The 11,532-nt window shown below is 49.9% G+C and overlaps 1 protein-coding gene across 1 annotated transcript in view; it reads left to right on the top strand.

The window, feature by feature from the left end:
* The first annotated feature begins 6,007 nt into the window (after positions 1 to 6,007).
* CORO2B (coronin 2B) overlaps positions 6,008 to 11,532 on the top strand; it is a 26,105-nt gene continuing 20,580 nt past the window's right edge. Inside the window, exon 1 of the mRNA XM_028485637.1 lies at positions 6,008 to 6,081. The gene's annotated coding sequence lies outside the window, so the exon portion shown is untranslated. The remainder of the gene's footprint in view (positions 6,082 to 11,532) is intronic.

Here is an 11,532-nt window from a genome sequence, read left to right as displayed (position 1 = left end):
AAGCAGAGGGGGCATTAGCCCAGGGTCTAGGAACCTGGGAAGCCCAGAGAGGCCAAGGGCCATGTTCAAGGTCATTCAGCTGGTGAGGTGAATTGGGACTGGGCCTAGAAACCCTACCTCTTGCTCAGTCTGTTCTTTCTGCCTCACTAAGCTGATACCCCAGGTAAGAAAACATTTTGCTTCTGTGTACAGAATTCAGCTTTGCAGCCATGGGAAATTCTAGGAAGCTGAAGCTGTAGTGCAGGTTGTTTTGAAAATATCTCATCCTCAGTCAGTTCACTGGATTCAGATAAAGCCTGGACTGAGGCCCAGGGCACGCGCCATTCCCCTGGCAGCCTGCTGGGTGAGCCATACCTACCAACCCGCCAACCCAGGGCCTGGCCTGCCCTGCCCACACGCACGCCACACACACGCACTCTAAAACCTATTTTCAATTAGTTATATAATTTTATTCAGTTTCAAGGATCTTATTTTCCCCTAAACTATCTGCATCGTAATAAGGGAGTAAAGAAGCCTATACAAGCAGATACATCTGTGTTCCACAGAAGCTTCTGGAACATAAATCTGGTCGACCCCAGTCTGCATCTCATTTCTTTAAGACCTGTTTGACCAAAACCGTAGAGGAATAGTTTTCAATCAAAACTGTGGTGATCACCTCCCACCTGGGGTAACAAAAACAAAAACAAAACAAAAAACCATGGTGAGTGTGTATGTGTGTGTTTTAAATAACATCTATATCTTTAATAGAAATTGTAAATGTTCATTGGGGAAGAATTAGAAACCACTTATATCCAACTAGCCAGAGATTGCCACTCTTAACTTTTTTTAAAATTATTATTATTTTCTTATTTGGTTGCACCAGGTCTTAGTTGTGGCAGGCAGGCTCCCCGGTTGTGGCATGCGAACTCCCAGCTGCAGCATGCATGCGGGACCCAGTGCCCCCACCAGGAATCAAATCTGGGCCCCCTGCATTGGGAGCACAGAGTCTCAACCACTGCGCCACCAAGGAAGTCCTGCCACTATTAACTTTTGATGTATTTTTCTTTTAATAGCTAAGGATCATTTTGCGTATATAACTTGATTCTATTTCACTTACCATTAGAGCTTGAAAATTTCCTATGTCATTAAGTATTTTTTGAAAATATGATTTAAATTACCTCATAATATTCCTTTATATTGTTGTCCTATAATTCGTTTTGGTAATGCCCTATTGTTGAGCATTTATTATTGTTCCCTATTATAAATAACATGGCACTGAGTGTCTTAGTATGCTTCCCTGTTGATTTCTCTGGGATAAATTCCCAAAGTGGAGTTTATTGGTCAAAGGCTATGAACCTTTTAAAAGTCTTTGAGACCCTGTCAAATGGATCTGCAGGAAAGTAGCCATGCTTCGCACTCCCCTGCACCCTGTTGAGAGGCCATGTCCCAGCACCCCCCAACTCTGTCTTTGGCAGCTCAGCTGTGTTTGACAGGCAGCCTGATCCCCAGCACTGGGCTCCTCCTTGAGAAGACTTGGGGTACATAACAGCTGCCATCCAACATTTGACATTGAAAGTCTGTGCCAGCGAAGGGGGATTGGATTTGTTCTGTGAGGCCTCCAGGATAAGGCCCATCCTAACAGCATGAAGATCTCCCTAATGATTATAGATGCTGTGTAACAGGCATCCCGGCCCCCACCCCATGCAGCAAGGTCTCTGCCCCAGCTCTGCTGAGACTCAAGCTCTCTTTGAGGTTCAAACACCAGATGGCTGGTTAGACCCCAGGACCCCTGAGAAGCCTCCCACTGGGACAATTCTGTGAGCTGACCGTCTCAACAGTGATTCTAAAGTTATAAAACAGTGCAAAACCTTGACTCCGCTCCTGAGAAGCTCTTTACACATCTGTTTTCTCAGATGTAAGGTGGGGTTGTTATGAGGATTAAATCTTATGATATCTGTAAATCAATATAAATTTGATTGTATTCATTTATATTAATAATAGCTATTAGTGTTGGCTTGAGCCCAAGTATGAGAAGGCAGTATTGGGTAACAGTTAAGGACCAGATTCGGATTTGGTCTCTAGTCACACCCCTATCCAGAAAGTAGAACAGAAAAAAGAGGCATTTGGAGGGTCTGGGGAGAGGATTGTTCACATTTATTTAAATTCAGAAAAATAAAATTTCAGAACAAGCTTCCTTTAGAACACCTATACATGCATGTTATTGGTTTGTTCTTTAATTTTTATGTCTATCAGAGTAATAATCGTGCAGAGTTCATGAATCCTGCAAGGCCTATAGCACTACAAGGGAGGTGCTAGGGTTGGCTTATACCAGCTCATGAGAGCTTACTGTTAAATTTTTAGGAGTCTCGCAAGCCAGTTTTTAAACACGACCATTATTAAAAATTAAATTATGCAACTTTCAATTAAATGAATGATGTTAAAAACAGAGGTACTAATGTTAAAAACGTATTCCTTACTATTTTACTACTATCTGGTGTGCTACTGTGTCTCTTTTAACTCTACTTTTGGTGATATCACCTTGGTAACTTGAAGTTAGGCATAGTGGGCATTTGCCACTGAAATTGGCAGATGTTCCAAACCATGGCCTGTTTTTTCCTGGAAAACCGGTTGTTAAACATTTACCAGCACACCAGGGCCTGTACCCTCGATCCCTATCCTACTTTGCTACACCTCTCGTTTCCCACTCCCTAAAGGTAGCTGCTTCCAATGTTTTGAGCTGTTTCTTTTTGTACTTCTCCTCATATTTCTTAATTACATGCTTTCATGGCTATGTCTGGTTTTTTAAATCTTAGACATTGTCTATTGACTTCCTATTATGGAAGATGAGGATCTGGCTCTCTACCAGCTCTGTCTCCCCTCTTAACTGTACACACACACATTTTTCCTACCTCTGCCTTCCCAGTATATTATAGCACAACTCGTGTTTAAATAAATATTAAGGATTTACATTATTACCATGATGTACACATTGTACACAAGTCATCATCACTATGATTGTATTAGCTTTCTTATACAGCTCTTTTCCTGGAGTTAATAATTGCATTTTAAAAGTTGCATGATTTCTCTATAAAACTGTGGCTTTCATACTTTTCTTCTTAGCAATGAAACTTGTCTTTCAAACAAAATTTTGGGAATTTCTTGGCAGTCCAGTTGTTAGGACTCAGTGCTTTCACTGCCATGGGCCCAGGTTCAATCCCTGGTCAGGAAACTAAGATCCCACAAAGCTGCACGGCACGGCGAAAAGAAAAAAAATTTTTATATGAACTCTACTATATAAAATGGGAAAATCAAAGCTGCCAGGTTGAAAGGAGATACCTCCCCTTGAGGGCGCTGCATATAGCAGAGCAGGTTGTGCACTGCACAACTCTGGGGGTCCCCCTGCACATGAGCCACAGTATGGTTCAGTCATGAAAATCATCATTACACACCCTTTGGGTGAAGGCATTCACAAGGCCCACCTGGAAGGATACATTACGTCGGGATCATCCGCTACTCATTCTCTTCCTGATGCAGGGCCCTGACCTCTCCCCATTCTGAATACATTCCAGGGATGTGGCTTCACCTGTCCCACCAGGACATCACCTGCAGGCTGCTGACCAGAAGCTGCTGCTAGCTGATGGCCACCTATTGACTGATTCAGATCTGCCTGGTTGCCAAAAGCTTAATGCAGACAGCTTTACTCAGGGACCACTCAGGGCAGCCTTTGGGACCAGATCTCAGGAGAGGAGGCTCTGTCAGAGAACAAGTGAGCTGTGGAAGCAGACAATGCAGGGCCTGTCTGCCTGTGGACGTCGGAGCTGGAGGGAGGGGAGCCTGCTCGCAATAAGCAGTAGGATTCAGCTCAGCTGTGTGGGTCATACCTGTGTGGGAATCCTAGCTTTGCTTTCAGCTGGGTAACCTTGGGCAAGTGGCTTAACCTTTCTGGGCCTTAAGTTCCTCATGCCTAATTCCCAGGGTTTGGTGAGAGTTAAAGAAGCTACTGTGTAACCCTAATAAATCCCGGGGCCACATGTGGCTCGGTCTCTGCTCAGAGTCTCCATTAAAGAAACATAGTCCAACAGCCTAAAAGTCATTGAAAAAGATATTCCAATTTGAACGGCATCCCTCATGGAATGTCAGAGGGGATCCCATTCTTAACTGAGAGCAATACACCCCCAATCCTTTTCCTCCATTCTCTGATTTCCCCCAGTGTACAGTGTCAGTGAAGTTCTTCTGAGTACAACCTCCAAGGCCTTTTGCCTCTCTCTTTCTCTGCCTCATTCCTCACCCTCCACACCACTGCCATTTTCTCTAGGTTTTTTTTTTTTTCCTCTACGCACCTTGCCATTGCGGTGTCACAAAAAATCAAATGATATGGAGATGAGCTGATAGACATGCAGGCAAGAAGTGGCTGGGGAAGAGGTTATGGCAGAATGCACACTTTGAAAGAACTCTTGCCCATCACACTGGTGAAGTAGTGATATAAGGCACGTGTAGCAGGGGCTTGGCAAAAACTGGTTGTCTTCCTCCTTATTCAGTTGAGGAACCTAAAGGACGGTGAGGTTTGACCTGCCTCAGGTGCCTCTGACCACCTAACCACTGTTAGCAGATGGGCAGTGACTGGAAAAACCCTCCCTATTTCCTCCACACCCCAAAAAGCTAATATTAAAAAGACCTGAGAATGGAGACACAGCCTCTGCCTGCAATTTCCCCTCCCTTCCCTGCCGCCTTTATAGACAACTAAGCATGGAACTACCCCTCACCCCCACACCCTTTGTTCCATCTTTTGTGGACTTCATCCGCCCTGCAGGATGTCTTTCAAGTCATGTACTGAGCACCCACTGTGTGCCGGGCTTGTAAGGAGATGGAGATTCAGAGACAAGGAAGCCTGTCCTCAGTTGCTCATAGACAGATAGACTGCAATTCTGCGTGATGGTGCCTATAATAGAGGGAAGCACAGAATGCCCTGAGCTCACAGAGGAGTTCTTAATCCATTCAGGGATCAGGGGAGACTTTCTGGAGGAAGTGTCGTCTAACCTGTATGATAATAACTAGTATCGTATATTGAGCATTCACTATGATGACAACTTCCACACTAAGTACTTTGCTAAGCACATTAGCTCATTTAAGCTTCATAATACTAATGAGGAACCTCTCTCATGACAGCTGCACTCTCAAGCTTTCCAGCTGATTTTATATGCATGTGTCTGAAAATAAAGTTGCTGAAGCCTTAAAAAAAAGAGAGAGAGAAAGAAAGAAAAAGAAATGAGGAAACTGAGGCTCAATGACTTTCCAAAGGCCACCGGGCTAAAAAGTGGCAGAGCTGTGATTCAAACACAGGCCTGTGTGTCTCCAAAGACTATGCTTTCAGCCACAGGGCACTGGGTACGGGTGTTTTAAGATGCACCCTGAACAAGCATGCCACATCTGGGAATGGCACCGCTCACATCCCAGGCAGGATAACATATGAGAGTGTATGGGTGGACCCCGAGATTCAGGCCTCTCCGCTCATTCCCGGAGCAGCAGGGAAGAGCCTCCTCTTGATGCAAACCTGGCTGTGTCACCCGCCCCGAGAGGCAGCGGGGAGTACAGGCACATGGCCCAGTAACTGCCAGGGCTGCTGCCCACCAGGCTTTGGTTGTTCAGGTGGATAGTTACACCTTAACTTTAAACATTTTTACTTGAGGAAGGGGCACCTTTCTCTAAGTTGCACACAGGTGTCATGTGGACACGCACGGCCCCACCCACCACCCTGCTGTGGGACCCTCCCCACGACCATTCGGTGTCGGGAGATTGCAGCCACAGAGCAATATGGCTCAGCCGGATGCAGGGACCCAAAGACATTAGTGGGCCCTCAAGGACCTTCTGGTCCAGTATAGAAGCCCAGGATAAAGGCTCTTCTTTCAAGTCACCCCAGGGCCATCAAACTAATTCCCTTTTCTCTCTCTCTCTCTCTCTCTCTCTCTCTCTCTGTCTCCTGTGCAGACGGGCAGGATTGAACCCAACTACCCCAAGGTCTGTGGTCACCAGGGCAACGTGCTGGACATCAAGTGGAACCCCTTCATCGACAACATCATTGCCTCGTGCTCGGAGGACACGTCGGTGAGCAGGAGGGGTGCTCCCTGGGGAGGGTGGGTGCATGGGGGCACCTCCCTGCTTCTTCTTGGAGGCCTTCCTCCCTAAATTCCCTCCTTCTCCCTTCTTTGCCCTTCTTCTGTTCTCTTTGTCATCCCTCCAGCTAGCCCCAGGATGGGGAGTTAGGAAGAGGATAGAGGGAGCGAATCCATGGACTATTTGTGCCTTTAGCATGATTTCATTTGGAGGTGTTGACTTCGTAGGTGAGAATCAGAAAAAAAAAGATTAAGTGTGTGATTCGGCACTCATCTGTAGTCTCAAAAGGAGAAGGATAGGAAGAGGAATATGGACAAGGAGGAAGGGGGAAAAGGGAAGAAATGGATGAGCCACGAGGAAAAGAGGCCCTGTTCTTGCAGGCTGGCCAAGTATACCCTCTAGTTTTGTCCTCTGTGAGCCACGGTTTTAGGGAAGGACACTGGGCTGAGAATTGTCATGACTTATCCAAGGACCCAAAATGGTGGCCCAGGATTTGAACACCATGTGTTCCACCACTTAATGGGGAGAGAGAAGAAATAGGAGAAGGGAAAGGAAGAGGAGGGAACAGAGAGGAGATGGAGGGAAAGGGAAGAAGGAACAGGTGGGAAGGATGAGATAGAGGGAAGAAAGGCGGCAGAGAGTTTGGAGAGGGGAGTTGAAGAATCCAGGGAGAGTAAAATGTGAAGCCACTGTCGAGCCACCCTTTCCCCAGGCTCTGCTGACTTTCATACGTGGAGGTAGAGTCAGGTGTTGGCAGCAGGCTCTGTGTTTCTGGAGAGGGGCCCCATGCCTTTCCTCAGTTGCCCTTGAGCAATGTCAACACCCCAGCCTGGAAGCAAGAGGGGGATTTCAGAGCCTCAGCTGAGCTGGTGAGGAGGTGCTGCTCCAGCCCCTGGTGTTCCCGGGTGAAGGAAGATCAGGCCACAAGCATCTCTCTAGTGCCCACTGGCATAGCCTGGGTGCAGGTCACAGACTCCCAGGATATTGGAACTAGAAGGAACTTTGGAGCTCATGTCTCCTGTCTTTCCAGACCAGCCTGAGAGCTCCTGAGAATAGAAGGCATGGCCTTTTTGGTTCTGAATCCCAAGCATCCAGCACAGAGCCTAGTACGTAGTAAATACATAGTAGGTATTCGATAGAATGGATATCTGGATGGATGGATGGATGGATGGATGGATGGATGGATGGATGGACGGATGGAGAGATGGCTAGATGAGTGACTAGATGAATGGATTTTTGTATGGATGACTACATTGATGGATAGAAGGCTAAATGGATGGATAATGGATAGATAGTTGAATGGAAGGAGGAAGGATGATTGGATGAATAGATGACTGGATGAAGGTGAATGGATAGATGGATAGAATGGAAAGATAAATGAATACATGAGAGAATGAATATAGCCCAACTAATGAATGAGAGTCACAGTAAATAGTCTCCATTGGTTAATAAATTAGGGGGTATGGAGGAGGTCAGCTGGCACAGTACCTAATAAAAGGGAGTGGTGGGGAGGGGCTAAGAGAATGGGCTTGACCAACTCCTGAAGGTCAAAGCCCTGAGTCAACCCAAGAGGATTCCTGAGAGCAGCAGCATCAAGGGCAGGGCCCATGTGAGCAGGGAGGGCAAGAACTTGTGATGGGCACGATCCATCAGGTTTGGCTACTTTCTTCAACAAGACGGAGACAGTGACCAGGGGTCAGAGAATTGACAGGCCAGAGGATGAGCACAAGGTGGTGGAGCCCAGGACAAGTGAGGAAACCCAGAGGGCAATGAGGACCCTGGTTGCTTCCTGGGCTGAGAAGGAGGCAGCTGGAGTTGGTAGGGGCTGGAGAGCTCAGTGGTCAGTATAGGTTAGGACTGGGCTCAGTGGGAGAGAGGGCACTTGGAGGTGCTGTCCATTGTTCTCTTCTGGGTGCAGGGAGTCCAAGAAGTGTCAGCGACCACAGCCCACTCCGTCCCTACCTGTGCTGAAGTGTTGAGCCACTGTCACTAGTCATTGAAGAGCAAACACTCCTGAAACTCAGGGCTGCCTTACACTGACTTTTCCAGCCACTCTGGGCTGGACACACTATACGCCATTAGCCCTCACTGCTACCCTGTGCAACAGGCATTGCCACCCCAAGCTGAGGGCTGGGGTCAGGTCACAGAACTGGAGAGTAGAGGAGGACTGCTGACCCCAGAGCCCATGCTCTTCCTGATCTATGAAGTCTTCTGATGACAGGAATCCACGGAGTCCGTGTTGGAAGCCTCAGGCCCCTCCCGGTGTCTCATATTTCACCGGGGAGCCAGCTGGGAATGAGAAGGGCAGTGTCCATCTGGGTGTGGGGGGACAGGTTAGGCTGGGCTCTTAGAGTTGCTGGCTGTCCTGGCTCCACCTCAGGTCTGAACTTCCTGAATCAGGGGGAGGGTGGGAGGGGTCACTCGCCCTGATGGCCCTTCCGGGTTCTAGCTCAGCACCTTATTTCACCTGAGTCAGGCGCCACCTCCTCCAGGACCCAAGCTAATAAACCAGACGCCCATGCTGTGTGCTCAAGAAAAGCATAGGGCCCAGCCCTGACCGCACGAGCCAAGCGGCTCTCTTCAGCTTCACACACACTGGACCACAGTGTGCCTGCCTAGGATGCTGGCTTCAATGACAGCTTGACTGTGGACTCTGCTGGACCTGGGATTGAATCTCAGCTTCACCATTTACTAGCTGGGTGACCAAGGGCATGTTATGTACCCTCTCTGAGCCTCAGTGTTGCTCCTCTTTTTATAGCAATAATACTCGTACGTCCCTTAGGCAGTTGCTATGAGCATGTGAGGAGGTCTGTGCCTAGCACTATGCCTGCTGGTCTCAGGATGCAGAGTGAAGTTGTTGCATCCACAGAAGGTCAAACAGAGGGCTATGTGCACAGGGAGGACAGAGGAATTACTTTTGGCCGAGGTACAGGCAGGGTAGAGGGGGTTAGAGGGCTGAATAGACCCTGGAGAAGCAGGACTTTGACAGCAGAGAAAATGTTCTAGGAGGCCCAGGAAAAGGACATAGGCAAAGGCCTGGAGGGAGTATGTCTTAGTCCACTTGGGCTGCTATAACAAAGTACCACAGACTGAGTGGCTTTTAAACAACAGAAATGTATTGCTCGTGGTTCTGGAGGCTGGAAGTCTGAGATCAGTGTACACCGTGGTCAGGTAAGGGCTCTCTTCTCATTGTGTCCTCATATAGTGGAAGGGGTGGAGCTCTGTGGGGTCTCTTTTGTAAGGTCACTAATCCCATTCATGAGGGCCCCACCCTCATGACCTATTGCCCACCCCCAAAGGCCCCACCTCCTAATACCATCAGCTTTGGGGGTTAGGATTTCAACATATGAATTTGGGGGCAAGACAAACATTCAGACCATAGCAGAGTTCATGTGGTGTGCTTGGAAGACGGGGTCATCTGGTGTGGCTGGGGTCCTGGGGTGGTGACCAGGGAGGGGAGTGGGCAGGAGGGGCGGCTGCAAAGGGAGGTTGGGATCAGAGAGAGAAGGCTTGGGACACCAGGGTGAGCAGCTGAACTTTGAAGTGAGACTTGTGCTTCTCAAACCATCCGAACATGAGCCAGGACACCACGTATGCAGTGTGGAGACACTGCACGCTCTGGGGGTCAGGGAAGGGGCTGGGGGTTGGTCACAGGGGCTTTGTGGAGGAAATGGAGCCCAGACAAGCTGGGCAAATGCTGGAATATGGCTCAGCAGAGAGAAGGGGAGCGCCCAAGAGAAGGGTATGGCTTGGGTACATGTCAGGGTGTAAAGAGAAAGGACACCAGGCTTAGAGGCACAGGGAGAGAGAGGATGGCCCAGAGCCACTGATCCAGAGAGAAGGGGATAACGTCACAGATCAGCGAGGAACTAAGCTCTTGCTCTGGCTGCCAGACCAGCTGCCCAGAAGCAGCCGCTCACAACCCTCGCTTTGCCCCTCAGGTCTCTGCCCCTCCCCAACCTCAGGGCCAAGGATCTTGGCATTGGAGTCAGCACCCCCTGACACGCCGAGGCTGGAACCATGCCCCTCCTGGAGAAGGGCACACTGAGGGCCCAGGGGAAGCCCCTGCCCAAGGTCACACAGGGAGTCACATCCCAGACAGGGCTGGAACCCAGGTCTCCTAACTCCCAGCCAGCACCCTGGGCACCTACCGACAGCCCTAGTTTTAAGTGAGGAAACTGAGGCTCAGAGTCTGGAAGAGCTGACAGTTCAGATCCATCCAGCACTCAGCGTTTCGGTCTCAGCGTGCTCTCTGTGCAAAGCCCTTGTGGAGCACACGGAGCCGGGCATCCTCACCCCGGTCCTGGTGGGGGGGGCTGCAAAAGCAACGGACCAGCGGCCCCCAAGGTGGGGGGAGGAGGCCAGTCAGGGCTGCCAGGACCACTCTGACTGACCTTCCCCCCTCTGCCAAAGCCCCCTCCATGGGCAGGCCTCCCTCGAGCCTCTCCAGACCACATGGCCAACCTACTGCACATCAGACATGACACCCAGAGCCAAGGTTAAGAGATCAGTCAGCACACCTACTATGTGCCAAGCACTGTGATACACACCAGGGCTAGGGAGGGAATCAGACCAAAGGGGCCCAGAGAGATGCTGTTCGCAGCACGCCAGGCCCACATATCCCAGCAGGCCCTGCACACCCACTGCCACCCCTCCCCCGCCCTCGACTTGTCTCACAACATTCAGAGGACACTGAAGGGATCTAGCCAGCCTCCACCCCCTCCCAGCTCCTTTTCCATATCCCCATCCCTTGAAAAATCTCCAGTGATGTCCATCCCCCGTGTCCCTCAGGATCAGCCTCCCCTCGCCCCCAGCCTCCCCTCCCCGACAGCGTGAGGAGGTCCTCAGGAGTCTAACTCCATCCTTCCAGGGAGCCAACGGAAGGTACCCAAGCCCTTTCCCAAGGGGCTCCCATTCCTGAGGGAGAAATGGGGACTGTAACTCTCCCTGGCATCTGGCAGAATCCAGTTCTTTCCGCCGCTGGGTGATGTCACCTATTGTTGAAGGGCTGTGCTTTTTATAGCTTCTGCCGCAGCTAGGGAGGGTGGCTGGCAGGCAGTAGGGAAGGGCGCTATGGGTTTCCAAGCCTCGTGCTCCCAGCCCTTCTCCAGCAGCCACAGAGAGAGGTTTCTGACATCTCAAGGAGAGGAGAGAGTGATCCCAGAGGGAGGAGGAGGAGGGAGGCAGGCCCCTCTCCCAGGCTCAGCATCTTTCCTTTCCCTTCTATTCCTCTGCTTCTCCATCCAGCAGCTGCCCTCACCCCCCAGGAGAGGTGATGCGCCTCTCCGAAGAACCTGGGGGTGGGCTGGGGCAGGATGTGAACCCTGCTGGAAGCAGCCGGAAGCCACCCACCACCCTGCTCCTACACACACACACACACACACACACACACACACACACACACACACACACACACACACACACACACACACGCGCTTGAGA

This window comes from Physeter macrocephalus, unplaced genomic scaffold (assembly GCF_002837175.3).
Source record: "Physeter macrocephalus isolate SW-GA unplaced genomic scaffold, ASM283717v5 random_488, whole genome shotgun sequence".
NCBI lineage: Eukaryota > Metazoa > Chordata > Mammalia > Artiodactyla > Physeteridae > Physeter > Physeter macrocephalus.
This window is presented reverse-complemented; position numbering and strand designations above follow the sequence as displayed.